The sequence below is a fragment of the Melanerpes formicivorus genome, unplaced genomic scaffold, assembly GCF_026170545.1.
Source record: "Melanerpes formicivorus ecotype bairdi unplaced genomic scaffold, bMelFor1.0.p_v2 SCAF_55, whole genome shotgun sequence".
In the NCBI taxonomy this organism is placed as follows: Eukaryota; Metazoa; Chordata; class Aves; order Piciformes; family Picidae; genus Melanerpes; species Melanerpes formicivorus.
In genome coordinates this window covers 3,588,120-3,612,337 of record NW_027142407.1, presented here as the reverse complement: position 1 = coordinate 3,612,337, position 24,218 = coordinate 3,588,120, and the positions used below count along the sequence as shown (strand labels likewise).

The 24,218-nt window shown below is 42.7% G+C and overlaps 1 long non-coding RNA gene across 2 annotated transcripts in view; it reads left to right on the top strand.

The window, feature by feature from the left end:
- The window catches only part of LOC137452520 (uncharacterized), a 163,368-nt gene that overhangs the window by 38,899 nt on the left and 100,251 nt on the right, over positions 1–24,218 (top strand). The gene's annotated exons all lie outside the window — the stretch shown is intronic.

Genomic DNA, 24,218 nt, shown 5'->3' with positions numbered 1-24,218 from the left:
AAATGTGGTCCTAAGTAGCAAGAAATTAAAATGATGTGAGGTAACCCTGACATTAGTTTTGTGACCTACTCAGATTAAACAGCTGTCTTTTGTACTTTGTAAACTGGATTTCAGTCTTCAGTACATGAAGTCTGAAGAGATTTATAAACCTGCTGAAAACAAGAGTGAAATGGAAACTCTTGCTCTCAGCCCTTACAGGAAGTGAAGCATATCTGTATATTGTTTGCTCTCAAATTACTTCTTTTATATGGAATATGTTTTGTTTTGCAGAGTCACTTTTATTTCCCTTTGTTTTAGTAAACACTTTGTGGAATAGAGAAGAATGTCTATAGCCAGGCAGGATAAGAGGGAGGTGATGTTTGTACAGTTACTTCCTTGCACTAATGATGGTGCTTCTAGTTTTCAGTTTTGTAGTTTTAATGATAACTTCACAGGCAATACAAAAGCAAAATTATATAAAACAATTCCTTGCTTTTGCTTCTCTCCTGCATATAATCCCTGCCCTGCTGTCATTGTTCTTTAAAGTTAAGTGGAGAGAACATGATTTATTTTGCACCAGGGCTTTGTGAGCTCTAGAAAGCAGCTGTTCACTTCCACTAGAGCAACAGAGATGGCACAGACTATCCTCTGGGAACTGACATCAAGTATAGTACTGCCTTACAAATACCATTTCCTAAATACAGACCAGGATCCCAGTGGTTGATGAACAGATCCATGTTGTCTTAGTACGTGTAATTAAATAACATTTTCCTTACTTTTAGAGCAGGGAGAGGTGCCTCACAGGACTTGTTTTGATCTACCAATTGTGTGTGTGGTTGGATAGAACTTTAACAATCATTCACAGACTGACCTTCACACTGGCTCTGGCATCATCATCTCCCACTGACGTGTGGTACAATTAGGGCTGCATATGCTTCCCAGTAGAGTGAGACAAAAGATGTGATTTTGGACCCTTCTGGGTTCAGGCACTACTTTGATGCTTAGACCTTGATAAATGGCTTCACAGCATCTTTCCATCCCATTGATGGTCTGTCAACTGGAACCTGAACTTCCTTGTAGTACTGTAGGGCTACAGTAATCCATGCTAAATGAGTGTTGACTTGTCTGAGTGTCTACCTTTTCTTATTTATTCAAAATAACTTTCTGATCTCATTAGGAGAGTTAAATTCCTCAACTTTGTACAACCAATGGAAACTAAAAGAGGCAGTAAGCAACCGGGTAATCTCCCACTGAGTAACTGCTGGAAATGCTGCTCAGTTGTGAATGCTAATCTCTTCAGGTGCTTTCTTCCTTTTTAGTGTTCCCTAGTGTTCCCTTTTCTGCAGGAAGTTATGGCCCTTCCTATATTTCCTGCATTCCCTAAAGGTAAATCACATCCTGGTCTGCATAAAAAAAAGTCCCTGGTGCTCTGGTGAGACTTCATCTGGAGCACTGTGTATAGCTCTGGGGCCCTCAACACAAGAAGGATATAGACCTGATGGAGAAGGTCCAGAGGAGGGCCACAAAAGCAATCAGAGCGCTGGAGCACTTCTCCTTTGAAGACAGGCTGAGAGTTGGGGTTGTTCAGCTGGGAGAAGAGAAGGCACAAGAGAGAGACCTTAGAGTGGTCTCCCAGTAACTGAAGGGGTCCTATGAGAAAGCTGGAGAGGTACTATTTATAGAGGCATGTAGAAATAGGGCAAGAGACAGTGGTTTTAAACTAAAGAAGGGTAGATTAGACATTAGGAAGAAGCTCTTTACTGTGAGGGTGATGGAACACTGGAACAGGTTGCCCAGGGAGGTGGTGGAGACTCCATTCCTGGAGACATTCAAGGTCAGACATGATGGGACTTGGAGCAGCCTGATCTAGTGGGATGGCTCTGTGTGCTGCAGGGGGTTGGACTAGATGACCTTAAAAGGTCCCTTCCTATGATTCTATATTTCATGTTCTCATGCACTTGTTCACCATGAGGTGGTGTCTGAGGAGTTAAAGTGAAGGAGAAAGCATTCTTAAAAGCCTCATGTGAATTATAGTTGAACAGACATGTACTCTCTTCCTTAGAGAAAGCAGCCTAAGACAAGACTGTGCTGTTAGGAAAGAAAAAAGCTGCAGTGGGATTCAATTTATTTATTTCTTTTCAATACCTCTTAATGAGTCTTTATGTCTTAAACTTTTAATTAATCACTGGAATGGAAATGATTAGCAGCATTCAATATACTGCATGATCATTTTGTTTCTGAAGATTTGAAATCAGAGTAGCTGGCATATCTTAGCCCTCATTAGAGCTAAATTGCAATTGAAACTTCCTGTTAAGGTCATTTCAGCCCTGTGACATCTGCCCAAGAACCAGTTTGCCACATGCAGCAGCAATACAAGTAGTAATGTAAGAAATAAAGTGGCTTGAGTTTGCCCCCTGACCGAGGAAAGAAATGAATCTGGAATAGGCAAATACTGTTTTGCACAGGCTGCAGTGGGGTTAGGTTATAACTTCAAAGATGGACATCATTCTGGGAATGTTTTATGTTCTCTTAACACACTCCCTTGGTTAAAGCTTAGTAAGTGAATTCCTGAAGTTCATTCTTTACATCTTATTTTTCAGGGATTTTCTGACTGTCAGAAAGATAAGCATCTACCAGCTGCTCTTGAAGTCAATAAAAATCAACCATAATGTTTGTCTTTTATTAATTGCTTCTGTGCAGGGGATTCTCCCCTGTGAATCTCCCCTCATTTTTGATTAGAAAAAAAGGATATTTAGAGCAGTGCTATTTGCACATAGCCTTAAGAGCCAATCAGCCAAATTAAACTTGTGTTTAAAAACTGATTCCCAACATTGAGAAAACTGTAGTGTAGGTAAAACATGAGGAGGAACCAGCTGGAAACTGGGTGAACTTTTTCTCACAAGGAATTAGAATAATTTTTAGTAATTTAGCAAAATGGTCAACAAATGAGCTCAATTTTTCATTGAAAAAGTGAATAGTTAATTTTTTTCTTAGCAAGATAGAGAAGTAGTCAAGTGAAGAATATAATTTATATGATGGTAACATAATTGTAATAATAAGGCAACAGGTTTGAGTTGATGGAGAGGATAAGTGAGATGGAAAGGAGGCTGAAGAATATAATTTATATGATGATAACATAATTGTAATAATAAGGCAACAGGTTTGAGTTGATGGAGAGGATAAGTGAGATGGCAAGGAGGCTGTATCAGGAGTCAAGGCCAGAGAAGGGCAACGAGGCTGGTGAGGGGCTTGGAGCACAAGCCCTATGAGGAGAGGCTGAGGGAGCTGGGGTTGCTTAGCCTGGAGAAGAGTAGGCTCAGGGCAGACTTCATTGCTGTCTACAACTACCTGAAGGGAGGTTGTAGCCAGGTGGGGGTTGGTCTCTTCTTCCAGGCATCCAGCACCAGAACAAGAGGACACAGTCTCAAGTTGTGCCAGGGAGGTTTAGGCTGGATGTTAGGAAGGAGTTCTTCATGGAAAGAGTGATTGGCCATTGGAATGTGCTGCCCAGGGAGGTGGTGGAGTCACCATCCCTGGAGGTGTTTAAGAAGAGACTGGATGAGTCATGTAGTGCCATGGTTTAGTTGATGAGATAGTCTTGGATGATAGGTTGGACTCGATGATCTTGAAGGTCTTTTCCATTCCATTCCAGATATGTCCCTCTGTGTGCTGAGGTTCCCGGGACCTGCATCATCAAATATCATTGCCACAGCAGTTAAAATTGAAAACAAATACTTAAAAAGAATTGCACAACTCTTGCCATTCATCTTTCACTTGCACACTTTGCCTCGTCTTGCTGTGTACCAGTGGGAAACCGATGCTTTCTGATTAGCAAAGAAGTTATTTTTGGATAGATTTCATTATTTAGGTTTTATATCTATCGTTGTGTTAGATACTTTCTTTTCCTTTTGACTGGAGCCAGCTGAGCTTGATGGGACACAGGACTGACTTAATCAGTACATCCAGTAAGGTTACTTTAACTGTTACTGAACATGCATTTTTCAGGTACTGTACTCTCCTTGTTCCCTGAATGATTGTGCTGTTCACTGCCTTGTAGCTATTTCCCTTGGAAACAAACCCAGAAGTGATGATCCAAGTTATGCTTAAAAAATGCTGATCTTGTTTTTGCAGCTTTGCTACTTCCCTTGAGTGCAGGTAGAGCAGAGCTCTTAACCAGCACGTGGTGGTACAGCCTGTAATGCACAGCAGAAATGGTGCCTTGCTTCAGGGCAAATTCAGGACAAGGAAGCCCAGGTGCTGCCTTTGTTTTCTTGTTCTATCTCTTTACAGCAGAAGTATTTCTGATGTATTAATGACACTAAATGAAAGTAAACAGGGCTGATGAGCAACTTGCAAAGAGCTTAGTTTAGCTAAGCATTACAGTGCTATTTCTTATTAATTATTGAGAGCAGCTGTGTGATGGAAATAGTGGAATACACAGAGGATAACATGAATCAGAGAATGCACAATGTAGATGCAGTTGACTGGGGAACAGTGAGAAGGGAAAGTGTTTTAGAGTTGTCATGCCTGAGGATCAGGCATCTGTAGCCACAGTGACTTTCTGCAGCATTCAAAGCACATACCTACAATTAATTCTTACATCAGAAAGCCTGTGCTTTCTTGCCCTTGCTAATAACCTGATTGTCAGGTGTCATGGAGAAGCACAGGCTTACCCTGTCCCCTTCCATGCTTGGTCCCACTGGCATTATTAGTGATCATACCAATTTACTTGAGGCAAATCTTGTTCTGGATTCTGGAGTTTCCAGTCTGTTTCTGCACATAGTCCTTACTGCCAGAAACGAATTCAGGACTGAGCCATCCTCCTCTCAAGCTGAACAGGATTTAAGCTAGTGCTTTAAAAGGAAAACAACATACACGTTATTGGCAGTGTCATGTGGCTTCAGGCTCTCTTTGCACATGTGAGAATGAGTTGTCTAAATTGTTGTCCTTGGAAAAATGATGAAGTTTCTAAATCTTTCATAGTAGAGTCAAAAGATCTTTTCACAGAACTCTTTCATCTGGACTAAAAAATGCTGTAGAACCAAATCAGGGAAGATAGACCTGTGATAAAGTGATCAAGTCAGAGAATGCATGATGTGACTCACATACAAGCAGCAACTGTATGTGCTCTGAGTAAATTGTATTTGAAAAGACACCTAAAGGATGGGATATGGGACCCAGTTTTCCAAGCAGAGCTGTGAGGCACAGAAGCAGTATTTTTTAACAAGTTTGCAAAGTGAGTATCTCATAGTGGCACATGAGGAGCAGGTGCTTTTAATCTCTGCTTGAATCACACATTAGAACTTCGAAGTAAAAATATATCATCCTTTATTTTCCTAAATTTGGCTTAAAAAAGATCATATGAAATTGAACATAGTATCTTGAGTCATTAAAAACTTGTCCAGACAGTTAAAAGAAGAGCTGTATTAACTACCGGTGTACTCATCAGTGGCTACTTAAGACTGTGGTTTACAATAACAAGTGCTTGATAGTTCTTGGAAGTTAATTTGGATAATGAAATATATATGTGCTATGTTTATATGATCTCATTCTCTCTTTTCCTAACAAGATAATAAATTTAGTTCTTCAACAACTGTCCTGATTCTTTTCTTCCCAAACTGTTCAGGTTCCTGTCTGTGAATAATAATTGCTTTTTAAAGCAGTTGTGTGTGCAGTGGAGGGCAGTGCATTTGTGTTTGGACAATCTTGTTTTCAAATACTTATATTGAGAGAGGGATCTTGTCTAATTTTTATGTCCATAAAGTGTTGTTATTCTAATTCTGTCAAGGACCATAAGTCATTCTAGCACCAGAGTTCCTTGTGGCACTACAGCAAGTGGTGTGCTCAGTGTTACGTGGTCCCTGAATTCCTCTACACCAAAAGCAGAGCCAGAGATTGCATTTCCTTTGTTTTTCCAGCTACACCAGGGAACAGTGGGCACACTGTGTTTACTACTATTCCCTGACCTTGGAAATATCTGAGTTGTAAAACCTTGTTTACATTGGCTTTACAATACTGTTTTTCCTTGGAGCTCAGATAATCCCAAGTTTTGCAAATTATTTGGACATCCCCTGAGATTTTAATATAATTTAGCTTTCCCTGGAACAAAATACTAGCAGTTAGAATTTGCAGGTTTACATACAGGACTTTTTTTTTTTTTTCCTGAGGAAGCACTAATGAATTCAGAGAATTGCCAGCTAGTGTCTGCAGCTTTTACTTGTGCAGCTAAAGCATGAATTCCTCCCTGTAAATTGTGAGCAGCTTCATGGGAATCTTTTTAATATGTGGAAACTGGGGTATGCATAGCAGTAGGAAATGCACTTGTACCACAGTGCAAACACGTTGGAGCAGGAAAACAATGCTTTTCACACTGTTTTATTTGTTTCAACTAACTCGTGTAGCGTCAAAAATGAGATCCGAGGCTAGCTTTAAATTCTCAAGGAGTCCCTGTGTTGTGTTAAACTGCAGGAGTGGGCAGATGAATCAGCATGAGAGCAAAAGAAACACAGCCCTGTGCTTTAGACTTTGCTGTGCTTTGTGTAAGGTAGGCCTTTGAGGCTTGTCATAGATTAACTATTAAACAAAGAGGTTCTGCAATGACTGCTTGCACCAATAAGTTGTCATACTGATGTTCTGATCAGGGCATATTGTCAGGACAGCAAGGCTTTGCTAACTAACAAATTACTGTGCTTGGGTAATAAATTATGCATTTTTACTGGGCCCCCTTCAATAAAGCACCTCTCATGATTTGACTTGCCATTCGTCAGCTGGCCAGCTGCAGCATGATGTATCTGCTGGTAAGGCACTACCAGCCTTTCCTGTACCAGTACTTGCAGGACAGTCTACATCCTGGTGAAATGCTGAGACTGGAACATGCTGCTTTCAAGGTGTTGAAGGTGTTCAGAAGGAGACTTGATGGAGTGCTTGGTGCCATGGGTTAGTTGTTTGGGTGGGTTGGATTGGTTGATGGGTTGGACACGATGATCTTGAAGGTCTCTTCCAACCTGGTTTGGTTTATTCTAATAAAGGTTTATTCAAAAAAAGCTTCACTTCAAATGTACCTTTGATATCAAGCATTGAAATATGTTTGCAATCTTTATTTCAAGTTAAGCTTTTGGCAATGATAACTCTTTAAAGCTTTTAGTTGCTGAGGTTGCACAAAAGCCCAGCTTTTCCGTGACTGCCATGTTATTTCTTGGGACTTGTGGACTCTGTGCCTTCTTTATTTTGTTTCCTTTATTGCTTCTGCTGTTTTCTCACAAAATTTGGTAGTCATGTGCTGTACTGGCTGAACAATTTTTATGTATATGATGTATCTTCTCTGATACCCTAGTTCTTCAAAAAACATCCTGGTAAACTTCCCATGTTTTCACCTAGGATATTTTTGCACTGTGAGCCACCTTAGATGCTTTGGAATATTCTTAGTTTCTTATTCTGCTTACCTGTAGGACATGATTGCCTTTCAGCATGTGTGGTGGGTTGGAAGGCAGATCCTCCCTTGCCTCCCACTGGGGCAGAAAAATGATGAGACTCGCACAAATGGATTGCAGAAGTGATGGAAAGTTGAAATGGAAGAAGCAGTGAGTGCTTTACAGAAGCTATAAGCACAGTGACAAAAAGAGATCCCAAAGCATACAAAGTCCCTTGTAGCATACCCAGAAACCTCCCAGCACTCCCCTTCTTCCTGCCTGAGGGTACACCCAAAACCCCCAGGGCTCCTTCTTCCCCCAAACTGTTAGGCTAATCTCAGATGGCCAGATCTGAGATTGCCCTTCCCACTTCTCCTCTTGGCATTAGGCCTAGCCAGGCCTAAGAGGCCTCCCATTACCAGATACGGAGCATCTCCCATGGGAGCAGCGAGGGAAGAAAGAGGAAGTGTGAGACCTTGCTGATAGATATATAGGGAGCAGGACATTATGAGAATGAAATATGCAGCTTCTTGTGTCCACCCACTGGGCTGGACACCCAGGGCACCAAAGGTGTATCTTATGTGGCAGCAACAGTAGGAGGCACCCAGCCTAAACTGCCACAGCATGCTGATCAGTCTTTGAGCAAAAAGAGAGGACTTTTTTCTGCCTGTTTATCTCCGCTACTGAGTGAAGCAAAGCTCTCTTAGTTCACAGGCACACTATTCCCTCTATATAAGAGCTATTTTTGTCATCAGGATCACCTTAATTTTTCACCACTCTCTGAACATAAACTATGAAAATTATCCCCATTCTTCCTCCCTAACTTGTGAATCCCAATTATAAATTGTGGTAGGGTCATGACCAAGATATACAGGATACAATAGGTTGCATTATGTAGGATGACCTACTTAAGTCACTGATTATGTAATGCTTTAGAAAACTAGATTTAATTTATATATTAAATTAATGGGAAGATTACCATGAATTTTAATGGAAGTATAATATTAACAGGAATAGAACTCATTAAACTTTCAGATATGAGGCAGCCTCTTCATCCACTGGAATCCATTGCTGTGATTGTAACTGATGGAGATTCAGAGGTACTAAACTGGCTGCACAAAGGCTTTCTTTCTGACCCATGAGTAATGTGAGAGTAAAGGGAAAGGCAGGAAAGAGTTGCAGGGGAATAGCAAAGAAAACAAGAATGAGAGCAAAAATTACTGAGTTTACACCATGCCTGTTCTCCAGCTCATGGAGAGCTGCCATGTTCACCATCTGCATCACCTAGGAGTTTAGTTTACCCAGTAAGACAGCTGAAAGAGGTGGGTTTTTCCCCTCCTCACTTTTTGCTTACTTCCTTGTGTGTCTTCCCCAGTTAGAAGTATTCTTTTGCATGCATGCATTCTCTCTCTGCTGTCTCATAAGGAGCAGCCTTTGTGCAACCTGATGTTCCCCTCAGACTACAAATGTTTCACACCACCAAGACTAGACAGGGAAGTAGCACTTTTTTTCAGATGAGCTTTCATCAGACTTAACTGCAGCTCTGCATCTTGTGTCTCTTAATTTCTCTTGGTTTCTTTTTTTGCCAGGCAATGCTGTGGTGTCTGGTGAATATCTGGCTACAAGTTTTCAAAACTGTTCTAGGTAAAAAGCATTCTTCTGTAGGCTGGTGCTCCCTGATATGCTCAACTGAAATGTGTATGCATGTCCATCTGCCCATATGGCTACTAATGATTCTTTTTTCTCCTTTTTTTCTTGAAGTTAAAGCTCATGTATGTTTTGCCAATTTGTTCAAATTCATATGTGGAGTTAGTTTCTTTTCTGATCATTCATTTCTTGTATGTCTGCTTGGTGTTTAGTTCTGGTTCGCTTAGCATTCATTTATACACTGTACTTGTCAGTTGAACTTTTACCGTCATGGACTGAGAAGCAAGCTGTACTGCTAGGCCTCATTTAATTACCAGTGCCATTATTATTATTTATTTTTATTTTCAGTGCCTGAGCAAGCAGGAGAACAGCAGGTTAAGTCCCATTTGCAAATAGATCATGACTCAATTAGTGCTTATTTGTATAAAAGAGAAAAGGAATAATTAAGGATATGGCAGTAATGGCATTATATGCCTGCCTTAGCGTTAAGGAATCTGCTTGAAATAGAAGTTCAATAAAAGAATGAAGGACTAGAAAGAATGTCTATACAGCCTGAACACAACAGGGAATTTATGTGAGAGACTCTTCACACAGAGGAGTTAAAGGAGCTTATTAGAGTAGGGCACAAAATCTTGGCTCTGGTTTTACAAAATCAATGGATACAAGTCCCTTGATTTGGGAGGGTTTGCTGCATGGTTAGTCAATTTGGATTGTGAAAGCAAAAATAAAAAGCACAAGATGTTTAAGATCATCCCTGCCCACTACAACCAGGAAGGTCAAAAGTGTCAGTTTTGCTTATAATATCTGTTGTCTCTAACTAGGAAGACTCCTTTTGTGAGGCTCAACTAAACTTCTGCTATCTCCAGCAATTTATATTTATACTAATTTATACTAAGTATTTGCTTCAAAAAGTATCAAACTGCAAATTCAAGAATAGAATACAACAGAATTAACCAGGTTGGAAAAGACCTTTGAGATCATGGAGTCCAAACTATCATCCAACACTATCTAATCAACTAAACCATGGCACCAAGCACCCCATCCAGTCTCTTCCTAAACACCTCCAGTGATGGTGTCTCTACCACCTCCCTGGGCAGCCCCTTCCGATGGCAAATCACTCTTTCTGTGAAGCACTTCTTCCTATCATCCAGCCTAAACCTCCCCTGGTGCAGCTTGAGACTGTGTCCTCTTGTTCTGGTGCTGGTTGCCTGGGAGAAGAGACCAACCCCCTGCTGGATACAACCTCCCTTCAGGCAGTTGTAGACAGCAACTGACCAGATCACTGCATTGCATTGGAAGGGCTGTCTGTAATTTTGTTCTTCATTGGATGTAATTATAATTTGGTGGTGCTGAAAGCATAGATAGATTCTGAGGTAAAGCTAGCTACAGGCAAAGAGGTGCAGTGCCCACATGTTATTTGTTAGCTTGGTGAAATTTTTCTGAATTCAGTGGCAGTTAAAGGTTTTTGAAAGAAATTCTGGGGGAAGAAATTGTACACAGTAGCAGGGATATACCACGAAAGCTCCTAAAGCCTTTAAAATTTAAGGTCCAAGTGTATTCTTTTAAAATAATCAGTACACAGATACCAGTGAGAGCAAGAGCATCACCATGTCACCAGATCCAACCAGTGCCTGAAGCTGCAGAGGTGAAGCCTCCATGTCCTGAAAAAAAAAAAAAAAAAGAAACACCCCTCCCCCAAATTCAGACTCCTTTTTCTGCTGAAGAGGCTTTCCTGGCTTGTCCTCTGCTTCCACGCTGAGAGGAAACAGCCTCCCAGCTCTTACCTGCTCCTTTTCACACCGCTTGTTTGTTTTCCAAGTTTGTCAGCTTGCTCACTCCTTGGGCAGGCTGTCTTCCAGTGCTAGATACACTGTTTACCTTTCCCACAGGCTGCTGGGCTGGGAAGATAACACATCCTGTATGAAAAGAATCCAGCCACCTGGGTGCCTTTGGTTCACTTATCTGTGGGCACTGTTTTACCCCTCCTTCTTAGTTTATATAAACTTTTGTAGAGCCCTGTGATGTGAGACTGTGTAATTGGATTGTCAGCAATACACAGCTGGATGGGGAAGATGACCTGCACATCTGCTGCAGTAAAAGTAATACTGGAATCACTCTAATCTGTGACAATGACTTGATGGTGATTTCCTTTAGGCGCGGATACATTACAGGGACAGAGGTTAGTTTCTTTGGATGTTGGTGGGGATTTTGTTTGGTTGGTTGGTTGGTCTGGTTTTCCTCTTTTTGTGATGATCTGTACACACACATAAAAGCACATGATGGCAACCATGATTTTTTTGCTTGGTGCCAGATCCATCCAATAAGACCCTAGAGGAAGTTGATTCTTCAGTGAAGAATGATCACTCTGTTGTTTCCTTTGGAATATACAAGTGCCAAGATGCTTATACCCCACAATGCCATGTAGCAAACAGAGAGAATATGCTGCTTCTACTGGGAGAAGTGCTTTGTTGTATTGTTCTGCCCTAGCTTTGCTATAAAGCAGGGGTTAATATTTTGAGAAAAATGAAGTGTTTGTACAGCCCAATTACAGCTAATGAACATGTGAACTTTTTCTATGGGAGCAGAGTGCCCTGTAACCCATGGTGCCTCTGAAAGCTTGTGCAAGGGAGGGATTGTATTTTTTTTTCTGGGAGAGGTGTGTGTGTTTAGTTGCATGTGTATAGTTTCAATTGTTTGTAAATGTTTTCTGAATCTGGAAAACTGATTGGAAAGCATGTTCTTTCCCAGAGCCTGTGACCCTTCAGCAGGTGAGGTCAGTGTAACCTTGACCAGATGAGGGCTGCAGTGCAGACATTTCATGTGGATCTAAACAGGCCTGAGGGATTGCTTACATTTGCTTTTCTCATAGAAACATTGGCACCAGTCTCTTCCCTTGATGGTTAGAGCACAGGTAGACCAACCATACACAGGATTAGCTATTGATCAATGTAGGATTTGGAGCAGAAGGAAAAATATTTTCCAAAAGCATGTGGTTCTGAGTCAGTGTGTGATAGATATTTTAGTTGAGGATAAAGAGTTGTGCTTACTATGTGTGGGAAATGAGAGCAGAGAGTTGTCTACAAGAGTGCTGAAAAGTGTATTTCCTCATGCCTCATAAATGGCCTTTGGTAGAAGCAAGGTATTAATACTAAAGAGCAAAGGATGACTATCAGTGTCCTGGTATGCATGTTAGAAAGTCCTGTCAGAAATGTTTGCTAGTGGAAGTCCAGGTAGTGAAATGGGAGATGCTGTATTTTATTCTGCTCTAGAGGAACAGGAGCCTGATGACATTCAGGGGCAGGCTGCAAGGTTAGCTGCACTCCTTTGTCCAGGTTAAAAGACAAAGATCAATGGCTTTGAGGAACTGGGTAGGTCAGCTGGCTTTTTGACTTGTACTTGGGGTGTGCTTAGGGTATGTTCATGACCAGAGCATAACAGGGCACTGAGAAAGGTTTTAATATATGGTTAATTAGTTATCATGCAAGCTGATTGATTGCCTGTCTATTAAATCTTCTGTTGATGGACTTTTAAAACTTAATACTCATCTGTGAAGTGGTTATAACAGCTATAAATCATTTAAAGAACCCTGTAATTCATTTATAAACCTGTTCTTTATAGAGTAAAGCAGGATTGATCTTCATGCCCTGTATGTTTTAATGGCATGTGATGATAGCACATCTACCATACTGGACAACTGAATAGAAGAGTGTCTGCTAGTTTTCCTTGGTTTTGCTCCTTGTCTTTGTGAAAGTTATCACACTGTCTCTCAAGGTGCTCTGCAGGGTCTGTTGCAAACCCCTGTATATTGGAGCTGGCTGGAACTCAGCCATTTGCTCAGTTTGTGGGAAGTACTGCATTTTGGGCCTTGACACCACCATGAGAACTGAAGTGTATCTGCCAAATGTCAGATGGTCTTTCCCAGTGGAAGCTGGTGGGGTTCTCAGTGAATTATGAAGTATAATATAATATAACATTGTTTTGGCTTGATCAAGTTGTGAGTAGTGTAGTTAACGTGGTGTTACCTGAGGGCATTTCTGATGTGCTCACTTAGGCCTATTTGTGCTGCTGAGTGGCTTCAGGGACTGTGGAATCCTGGGAGTGAAACTTGTTCCTCTCTTTTTCCCAGTAAACCCCTGTCCATGTGAGGTGAAGGCTATGCCAGCTTTGTATTCCCTGCTTTTGGAGAGATCCTGTGGAGGACTCTTGGCTGACTTGGAAGCTGTGAGGCTAGGTCAGTGGCATAATTTTGGGTATTTTGATGGCCACAGTTATTAGTCTCGTGCAGTGCGAGTTCTAGCGTCTAAAAGAGCTGCCACTCGCTGAACACTGCCGCTAGGTGCCAGTGTGTCTCAGCAGGACCCGCCGGGAAGCCGGAGCTGCCGCCGCGCTGCCCTTTGGAGCTAGGCATGCGGGAGCCTGTGATGTGGGGGCCTGTGCTGCGGGAGCGATGAGGAAACTTACCGAGGACTTCTCCACACACCCCCACCCCCACCCCCTCGCCTCGATTCACTACAAGTGTGTTCATCCATCCTCACCGCCGCTGCTCGGAAAGGACTGCCACGGCACTCATAAAGTGCCCCTCCACCCCTTTGTGATTTCTGTTAGCCTCTCGGAAATCAGAAGGTAAAATGGTCCCTCTCTCATGATTCCCCCCCCCCCCCCCCCCCCCCCCTTATATTGCTGAAGTGTTTCATATCTGCTTTTTAGAAATAGTTCAGGAAATCATTCTGAATGAAGTGGCAGTGAAAGGATATTAAAAAACAGTCCTGGGGGAAGAAATTGCCACACACAGTAACAGGTATATACAAAGAAAGGTCCTCTAGCTTTTAAAATTTAAAGCCCAAGTGTACTCCTTTGAAATCAGTACACTGATTTCAGTGAGAGCTAGAACTTTCACCATCACCATGTCACCAGAACCAGCCAGTGTCTGGAGCTGCAGAGGTGAAGCCACAGTCTCGGTATCTTGAACACTACTCCAGCTCCCTTAAGGCATAGTGTAAAAACAAAACAAACAAAAAACAAGCAAAAAAACCCCAACAAAACCATCGACCTCTTTTTATACTGAAGAGGCTTCTCTGGCTTGTCCTCTGTTTCCACACTGAGGAAACAGCCCCTCGGCTGTTATCTGCTTCTTTTCACACTGCATATTTGTTTTCCAAGTTTGTGAGCTTGCTCACTCCTTGGGCAGTCTGTTGTCTTGTGCTATACACAGCTGCTTACCTTTTTCCCACAGGCTGCTGGGCTGGGAAGATAAGACATCCTGCATGATGTTTCAGAAATGGAAATGTTTTCTCACTCAGGATTATACTTCCTCCCTCCCCCCCCCCCCCCCCTTATATCACTTACTATTTGGTGGCTGATTTTTAAAGGTAGACTGCATGTTCATGAAATTAAACAAGCAAATAAGCAAATGTTACTATGTTGATGTGGACAGGATCTTAACACATTTTAAAGCAGAAAGGCTTTACAGATTTCAGACACAGATAAGAAAGCAAGGACACTATATTAGCAGGGACTTCATCCCAAAAATATCTGTGCTGCTGTAGCACAGATGTGCTGCTGCTAAGTTGCTAGTGACAGTGAAATCTATAGACCCTATGTAATTCTTTGCAAGCTTTTATGCTGTGTGACAAAGATGTTGATAGTTACTGGAGTGTGTTATGTCTGATACATCTCTCAGGAGGTTATTCATGTAGGTCTGTCCTATGTTCTGGACACTTTGCTCATTTGCAGAACAAGTAAGAGTCGTAACTGAAATGTGTCTCATTATGGCATATACTACAATTGTGCCTCAGGACTTGTCATGAAGGCTGGACAGCAGAACATTGGTCCAACAAACAGTGCCAGTTTCTGTCCTGTTAGTGCAGTGGGATGTGATGTCATGCAGCCATCTGGAGGTGATGCTGACTCAGCCTGGGCTTCCTGGCACTATGCCCTTGAAAACCATCACCTCTCAGAATGCAACAGCACCACAATGTGGGGGATGAGCCTGTGCTTGTCTTATTCCTCTTTCCATGTGCCCTTCCTTTTTTCTCAAGGGATTAACTCTTCTATAATAAAAACCTGACCCCTGAAGTGTTGCTGGCTTTGGGGATTTCTTCACAAAATTCAAGCAATTTGTGTATTTTCATTTAAAAATCAGCCTCCTAGACAGGCAGCACAGCTTTTCTATTATTTATAAAGGCAAGGTTTTCAGGAGTGGCAGCTCTGTTTGTGTCAACTTCTTAGAAATAAAATGCAATTTTTTCTTAAAAACATAACTACAATGTGCTTGGAACTGATATAACCCTCACCTGCTCACCTACTCCAGCGCAAGCCTCAGGAATTAATTACCCCTTGTCAGGACTATCACGAATGCAAAGTAGTTATTTTTCACTGTAAACTTTGTCCTGCCCATCCTCGGCACAACATGGCCAATCCACTTATCAGCCATGCTCAAAGAAGCTTAGCACTGAGGGAGATCCTGAGCACAGTTAAAAACAAATGAGCCCTGAATGCAGGAGCTTCCATCTATGAAAGACTTCAGTTGTACACTCAGCTCATCCAAACACCATGAAAACATCACCAGGCTCTACCGACACTGCTGCAGTGTGTCAACCCCAGTTGCTCACTGCAGGGAAAGCAAAGCGTTTCCTGTTTTCAGACTGATGCTGTTGGAGCTGCTGTAGGGTCAGAGTGGACTTTATTAGCTATATGAAGCACCAGGGAAGTCAAAATAGATGAGGGGACCTAGAGACAGAAGGGCCAGCGTGTGCAGTGGTGCAGTTGGCACTCAATAAGTTGCAGCATTACAGCCTGATCATACTGTGGCTTCTCATCCACTGCCTCATTTTCAAAGAAGGAAGACATTCCAGCTTTAACAATATATTGATTAGCAGGGGAAGTAATGTGCATGGTGGTGCTGTCTGTAGGATCTCTGCAAAACTTTCCAGCCAAAACGAGGTCAGAATTAAATGCCTAACAAGTGCACTGAAGCGCAAAGACAGCAAGAGAGATGACTTGTTTCTAATAATGATATTTTAAACAAAAGGAAAGAGCTGGCATTCTATTTGTTTAATGGCTGCAAGCTGATCAGATATTTCATTACAGCTGTGTTTTGCCTCCAGATGCTATCACAGTATTTACTTGCAGAGACAGGACAAGGAGCTGCAGGCAGAGGCTGGCAGCAAAAGTATCTCTAAATAGCATAATTTGTCTTGTAATTCTGATACATTGCAATAGCCATTGTCCAAACAAAAAATGCAAGATACTCCCTGGGCCTTACAGGCAGAGTGGCTAAGGGGGAGGAGACCATTATCTGTTTGTGGACAGGGTTCTGAAACCAATAGAAAAACTTGCTACAGGTTTGAAGGAAGTCTTTTCAACAACTGCATACAGAACCAGTGCTGTGTTCTCAAATTGTCTTCAATATAAATGTCTTTTACTTAAAGGAGAGGCTGGCCAATTTGGTTTTGCCACATGTCAGTTTGTGCTGGCAGGGGCAGGTGTCACTCCCCTTCCTTCTGGGCTGTATGCCTTTGTGAAGGAGTGTGTGTAGCACTACAGATACCAATCTGGTGATTTGGGTTCCTTGGAGATTTTACTCATCACTATTGTCTCTTGCTCTAGTGTCTCAATGAAACCTCTCTTTGGCCCTGCTGGAGATATGTAATCAGAAGTCAGGATGTACTCAGCAGTTCCCTGGGCACCTCTGGCGTGTGTGAACACTTCCTGTGTGGCCAGCAGCCAATGGCCTGGGAAGAGAGAAACATTCTTCCAGGCAGCCAATTTTTCCCTTCTGGAGAAGGGTGATCTAAGCTAATACAATTTTCTTGCTGGGAAATCCTTTGCTGTCTCTATTTTTCTGTATAAAAAGTTAAACATTTAATTTTTAGATGTGTTCCACATTTTTCTGGAAAACCCATATTTGCTGTATTATTACTTTCAAATTATGCTGGACTGCACTGTCTCAGCTGATGTTCTTCAGCAATAGTCACTATGCACACCAGGGATGCTGTGCTGCTTCAGTAATACGTATTTACTTTGTGCATTGGTATTTCTAGAGAGAAAAGTCTGACAAGAAGCAAAATATTGTGACTACAGCTGATAAAATGAGACAAAGAGAATGCATTAGGATCTGGCTTGCTACAGCATTTTGCTTAAGTTTATTTTAGGTAGGCTTTAAGGGAGCCTGCGTCGCTACAGTCTCTGAGGGCCTTCCAGTAGTGTGTTAAGAGATGCTGCTAACACCTGCTACCTGTGAATCATCATTTTTCTCTTTTCCTGGACCTAGAAGGGTATGTGCTTTTGGAAAAGAAATATGCAGCTTTATATCCTTTCTAGCAAGTGCCTGGGGCCCTAAAATGCTTTTCAGTCTGCTTAAATGAATACTAAAACTCTTCATGTTGTTATATTACTTAGAGTGCATAGCAAAGAATTATCCCTGTGTGTGCCAGTCAGAAAGTCACAACACAGAAGGACTGTAAAAATTCATCATACTCACATGCAGCATCAAGAGTCAAAACCATACGCCAAGTCTCATAGTGCCTTGCTGTTGATAGTGATGAGCTGGGAAAGCATGTTTGGTTATATGTAACTTATACAGCACTATGGCTGTTCACCAAAGTGTTGATGGGATAAAAATACAATAAAGGGATCACTGGGGAAAAATTTCAGCCTTCCCTTCTTCACCAGACAAGTTCAATCAAACTCTGTGGGATGGAGCCATTTCCCTTACTGAAATTGTGTTTTTTTTACACTAACGTGCAAATGAAGTCAGGGCTGGGAACACACTGAGCCTTGGTTTATGTGGTCTTGTTTCTAAGCCAACAGTTTAGCACACCTCTGAATATGCTGTTCATTTATCAAGCACATCCATGAGATGGCAGAAATTTTTCAGGGACAATGAAAGGTTAGAGGTCTCACTGTCCTGAGATGTGAGTGATGTTTCTGAAATACTAACATCATCTCTAATTTATCAAAATTATGCATCATTTATGTTGTGGTTGTTCACTAATAGTTTAGGAAAACCATTCATATTTATGTCTGGATGGTAAGATTTACAGTCACAGAATTGCCTAGATTGGAGAAGACATTTAAGATCATCGAGTCCAATTGTTAGCCTAACACTGACAAGACCTTGATTAAACCATATCCCTAAGCACTACATCTACACAACTCTTAAATACCTTCAGGGATGGGGACTCAAGTACCTCACTGGGCAAGCCCTTCCAATGTCTGATAAGCTTTTCAGTGAAGAAATTATTTTTAATATCCAATCTAAACTTCCCTTGATGCAAATTGAGGCCATTTCCTCTTGACATCACTTGTTACTTGTGGGGATATGCCACAGTTACTTGGTTGAATAGACCACCACCTCTCTACAGCCTCCTTTCATCAATAAGGTCTCCTCTGAGCCTCCTTCTTCCAGACTAAATAACCCCAGCTCTCTCAACCACTTCTCATAGGGTTATTGTCTAGATCCTTCACCAACTTAATTTCCCTTCTTTGGGTATGCTCTAGCACCTCAATGTCCTTCTTGCAGTAAGTGGTCCAAAACTGAATGCCATATTCAAGATGTGGCTTCACCAGAGATGAGTACAGGGGTAAGATCACATCCCTATTCTTGCTGGTTACACTATTGCATATACAGGCCAGCATGCCATTGGCTGTCTTGGTCACCTGGGCAGACTGTTGGCTCATGTTCAGCCAGAAAGCAGTTAGCACCCCAGGTGCCTCTCTACTCTACTCTCTACTCTCTCTAGCTTTCCATCCAATCCTCCCCAAGCCTCTAGTGCTGACAGGTTACCATCAAAGTGTAGCCTTATTGAAACTTGTGCCGTTACTCGTAGCCCATCAATGCAGTCTGTCTAGATCCCTCTTGTAGCACATCTGTACCCTCAAGCATATCCCATACCTGTGATTCAAATTTGGATATAAGAGAACCTTCCAAGACTTGCATAGGAAGATCAGGAAGGAGCATTGCGTGCAAGGAGACTCATGTCTCAAGATCTTGCATGTTGACAAGACGAAGTAGCAGCTCCTGTCAGGCCTCTCTGTGCTCGAGGCTGCCTCTCTCCAGGATCCCCCTCCCCTGTCCGCCTCAGGCTAGCGCAGAGTCATGGAATTTAACCGCTGCTTCGCTCTGCGCGGACTGAGCACCTTCACCTACTGCTCTCAGATGAGCACAGTCGTTGCTTGTTTGCTCACGGAAGGTTTGTGAGGGGGGAGGGCGTGGTCTCGGCGGGTGCCCGTTGACGCCTCGCTTTAGTTCTGCCCCCTGGTGCTGGCTTCGTCTGTAACGCCTCAGCAGCCCGCCCGCAAGCTGCAGGTCTCCGACTTAGGACAGTCACTTTCCCAGCTTCAAAATCCGGCCCCCCTGCCCGCCCCCTCCCCCGTAGGAAAATCAGAAGCCTTTTGCAGGCCCATTGAAGGTTACCAGCCACAGGAGGAGGGCTCAGCGAGTGACCGGTGATGCACCGCACAGCTCTGCCGCCGCTGGCGCAGGCTCTGCTCGCCCCGCTTCAAGGCGAGCTGCGCATTCCCGGGTTAGGCCAGCCGCTTTTCCCAGCTTCAAAAAGACCCCCAAAAGACCCTTTTGTTGGCCCTTAATGCCGCAACTGCCTTCCCCAGCGCGGGCTTACCTGCACCGGAGCTGGTATCCTCGGCGGGTGACTTCGCATATTGACGCCCCGTTTAGATCTGTCTCAGTCTAGGCACAGAACTTAATTGCTGCTGCCTTGCTCCTTGTGATCCTCTCGAGATAGTATTTAATAAGAGCTGTCACACGTTTTTATGCTACTTTTTTGTTTTGCATTCCAAAGCAAGATTGACTTTCGATTTATTTAGTGTTTGGACAAGTGGCCAAACGGTATAGAGAGTTTCAAATATACAGGACTCATGAAATGAAGCTGCTTTGGATTAGTAGAAGAGCTAACTTTTAGTTGTGGGACTATATTCCAGGGAGGTTTATATTATCAGTAAATAACTTTGCATCTGAGTGGTATTGCCTACCTGCCACCTATGCCATAGGCATAATTTATGAAGAGCGCATCTGCATAGATCAACAGACTGGACAGGTTACAATTTCTACAATGATTTCCTCTAAAATCTTTGTCAGTTTTGTAACTTCTCTGTGCTTTCATTTACTTGTCTGTAAAAACCCTATGACTATTCTGTACAAGGTATGAGTGTCTTTCTTAACTAAGGCTTGCAAAACAGTGCAATCTCAGGACAAGAATGTATAGTTTATAGGTGGAATGTTTCTTTTCCCTTACTTGTAGTGGACATCTAGTGAGACCATGGTCCATAGACACAACATCGAGGCTGCTGAAAGTATGTACCTCAACATAGGTGGGTTTTTTTTGTTTGTTATTGAGAATGTGGTTTCAAGCTGAGAGCAAACAGTTTTCTAAACTGAAGGGATGCTCCAAGGTTGGAAGAGCTCATATGCAGGAGGGGGCTCTGTTACCATTAAAAAGTCACTTGATTGCTTTGTATTCCCCCCCTTCCTCCCCACCCCCCCCAACCTTTTTCATCTATGACCTTGTAGAGTATTTGAGGTTCTTTAAAGGGAAATGGCCTTCATGGACAGATTGTCTCCCTTTGACCGCTTCAGGAAAAGTTTATGAAGTTGTAAAAATGTTCCTGTTTTGAACTACATTCTGGGCTATCCAGGGCCAACATATCTGCTGAAAGAAAAGGGGGATTCTTGTGTGTCCTGATAGCCACATTAAGGCAATCCGGGACACTTAGAAACCTATTGGGGACCAACAGTGACTCTGATGCTCTGCAGCAATCAGAGCAGATCACAGATACCTTCTCATTGTAAAAGGAGAACAAGAAGTGTGGAGTGGTTTTGACATACCTGTAAGAGTAACATCAAAGAAAGTGGGAGCAAGAGGGAGGACAGATTCCCTTGGCCAAGAGTTATCTTCATTACTGTTTTCAAGAGAATCTTTTCAATCCGTTGTCCTTCCCACCTGGGGAGCATGGCCTTTCCATGAAGAACTAGTGTGAGTGGAGCCCAAGGGCATTATTTTGTGCTGGGAGGAATAGGGCACTTCATGCTGCTTCAGGCCTTCTGCGTGCTTCAACCAGCATCCAAATCACATGTTCCAGATTGTTCTTTTTCTAGACAGGCAAAATGTATTCGGCATTCCCCATGGTACTGTAGTGCTGAGGACCCTTTTGTACTCTGACTTACCCACATTTGCTTGGCAGGATGAATGTCGGGAAATAATAAGCTTTTCAGTAGGAGTTCAGCTTACCAAGTCCCATGATGAGTTTGGGAACCATCACCTTCCCACATAAGAAGAATAAAGTCTCAACCCCCAATTTGTTGTTATTATATGGCACGGCAAGCACTTCTGCCTCTAGTATTAAATGTTGTAGGTCACATGCTTTAGAGAAAAAATTATAGGACCTGTCACTGTGGGACTGGTTTAATATGCTAGTTTGAAAATTCATAATCCCCCATATTTGTTCTTTAATGGTGGGCTTAATAACAAATGAGGGCTGAAAATGGTATTCAGACAATGTACCACATGATTTTTTTAAAAGTCATTGTAAAGTGACTCTCTTCCACTTCCTCTCTGTTATTACTGTAATGTCTCTTGGGAAATACATTGTCAGCATTGCCCTGCTGCTTCTGCTCAGAGCCAGTGATGCAGGTGGCCTGTTTGTCACCTCTGAGGCCAACAGTAAAACATCTTTTCTGTGAGTGGGGGCAGGATCTTTAGAACATTAATGGAGGAAGGCAAAACTGAAATAAAGCCTTGGTTTGTCTGTGAGACTTCCCAGCTCCTATGGCTTTCCTTGGGTTGTAGCTCTGACTCCACTGATTCCATCAGATTCACTGCCATCCCTGCTATTTTTCCTCTGTTCTAAGAGGATGCACTGGTACAGATTATGGCTGCCTTACAGTCCAACTGAGAGGTAGATCACTGACCTGTATGCATGAGAGAGAATCCCTTAGCTGATACAGCTGTTTTGTAGCAGTGACTATTTTGAAGGACTCTGATGGCACATGCAGAGAGATGTCCCTCAGAGAGACAGAACTCCACTGAGTGAAAAGCAGCTCCTCATCTTCTGAGCGCTGCAGCAGGCACAAATTATGCCTTGGACAGACTCATGCCATGTTTACACCAGCTGCATGTGAAGAGAATGTATTAAGGGCTTTCTTGAATAGGCTGCAGTGGGCTGCCTCACATCCTGACAGACAGGAGGAAGGAAAGCAGCAGCATATTTAACTTGCAGAAGTATGGATTTCCTTGTACACTGTCCTCACTTGTTGAGTCCATCTTCTCTTCTGAGAAGCTACAGCCACTTCTAGGTTCAGCCTGACAGCTAAGCTAACACAAACCAAAGTGATCACAGCTGAGAGCACCTAAGGAGTAAGCCCCTGGCAGCTCAAAGGTAAAGCCAACTGAATCTCAATGTAGAATTTGTCCAGGCCAGAACTTTTCTAGAAGCTGTCAGGCATCATTTTGTGTCCCTTTTACTTGCCTGATTTCTCTTATAAATGGCCAGGACAGGTAAGATACAGTGCACATGAAGGGAAGATTTCTGGGACTCATCTGTCCTCTGGTTTGATGGCTGCTGGGAGCTGTGGTCAGGCAGCAAGCAATAAGGCAGGTTCTCATTTGTGCTGTATGACAGTTGCACCAAGCAAAAGCCATGCACAGGCTGTAACTTTTGAGTCTAACAAGGATCTGTTGATTTTAATGAATGGTCTAAAAGGGAATTGTAGGAAGCAAATGTGACAGTGACATAAAATGATTAAGAGCAGTAAAAGCTGGAAGAGAAATTACAAAATTAAGCGGGACATAATAAATCTGGATAAATGGGCAATGAAGCAGCAAGTGAAATGCAACATTGCAAGAAACTTTATGCCACAAAGATTGATGCTAACTCTTTTTGTACATTCTTGAGTGTATTTTGCTCTGAAAGAGATCTGGGCTCTTGACAGACAGCTTTAAAGAATGCTGCTACTCAGTGCCTAGATGTGACAACCAAAGCAGTGTAGAGATAGCGGGCCCTCTACGTCAAAGACCAACTGGAGTCCATGGATCTCCCCCTGGGGATAGAAGAAGAAGTGACAGAGAGCTTATGGCTGAGTAAAAGGGAAGATAGGGGAAAGCCCTATCAATGAGCACTGCTAGCTCTTGCTCCAGGATCCTTTTTTCCCTTTGAGATAGGTCCTCCCTACCTGTCACCAGCAGGCCCAGTGTCTTGTAAAGTAACCTGTCTTTTTGAAGAAGCTGAAGTCCTGCTGGTGACAGCACTCATGAAGCCACACATTGATTTGTTGTCTCTTGCTGGTTCTGCTTTAATCATTCCCTGCAACTAGGGTGATGGAGAACACAACTTGTGTTCCTGATCCATTCACCAGTTGTCCCATATTGCCTTGTGGCTTCTTGTGGCTACCTCATCACTTCCCACCTGAAAGATGAATAGTGGGTAGTCATCAGAGGACTCTCACAGTAGGAATCTTATGTTTGTGAAGGCACAGAACTTCATACCAGATGAGCAAATGTTTGAGAAGGCACTAGGACAGACCTGCCCCCCCTGCCCGCCCCCCCTTTTTTTTTCCCCTGGCTGCATGACTTTGTATGAGTCTGTAGAAACATGACTCCTGTCTTACACTGGCACAGCCAAAGATTAGGCAAAGTAGAGGTAGCAGTGTTTTGTGCGCATCTGCAACAGGAACTGAACACAGCTTGTGCATGGTGAAAGTGTGGTAAGTGTGTGATTATAGTTTGCACATCTCTTTTCTAGAAATTTGAGATGGAGAGTCCTTAGCTAGAAAGAGACCCTCGAAAGCCACTGCAAACTGTTCTGCTCTCAGAAGCCTTTCACCACCTTCTATGAAATTTGTTAGTGTAATTTCCCTGGTCCTTCCTATTTCCACTTGCAAACAAGATCCAGGCTGAAAACTGCAGAGTAAGAATGACTGTAAATGACTATCAGATGTTAGTCTGTCACACAGAGACAGAGGCATGGGATTTTGTCAGGGCTCTCAGTGGCTTCCAAGCTTCTCGATGCCCCAGCCATGTTTAAAAAAACACCAGCTGAGATGGGGTTATTTTGACCTCAGCATGGTTAGAATAGAAAAGTCTAGTGGGATGCACTTTTACTGATTCACTGCTAAGGACAATCTCCAAGAGAACAATGATAAAAGAAGCATGACACGATGCTGATGAA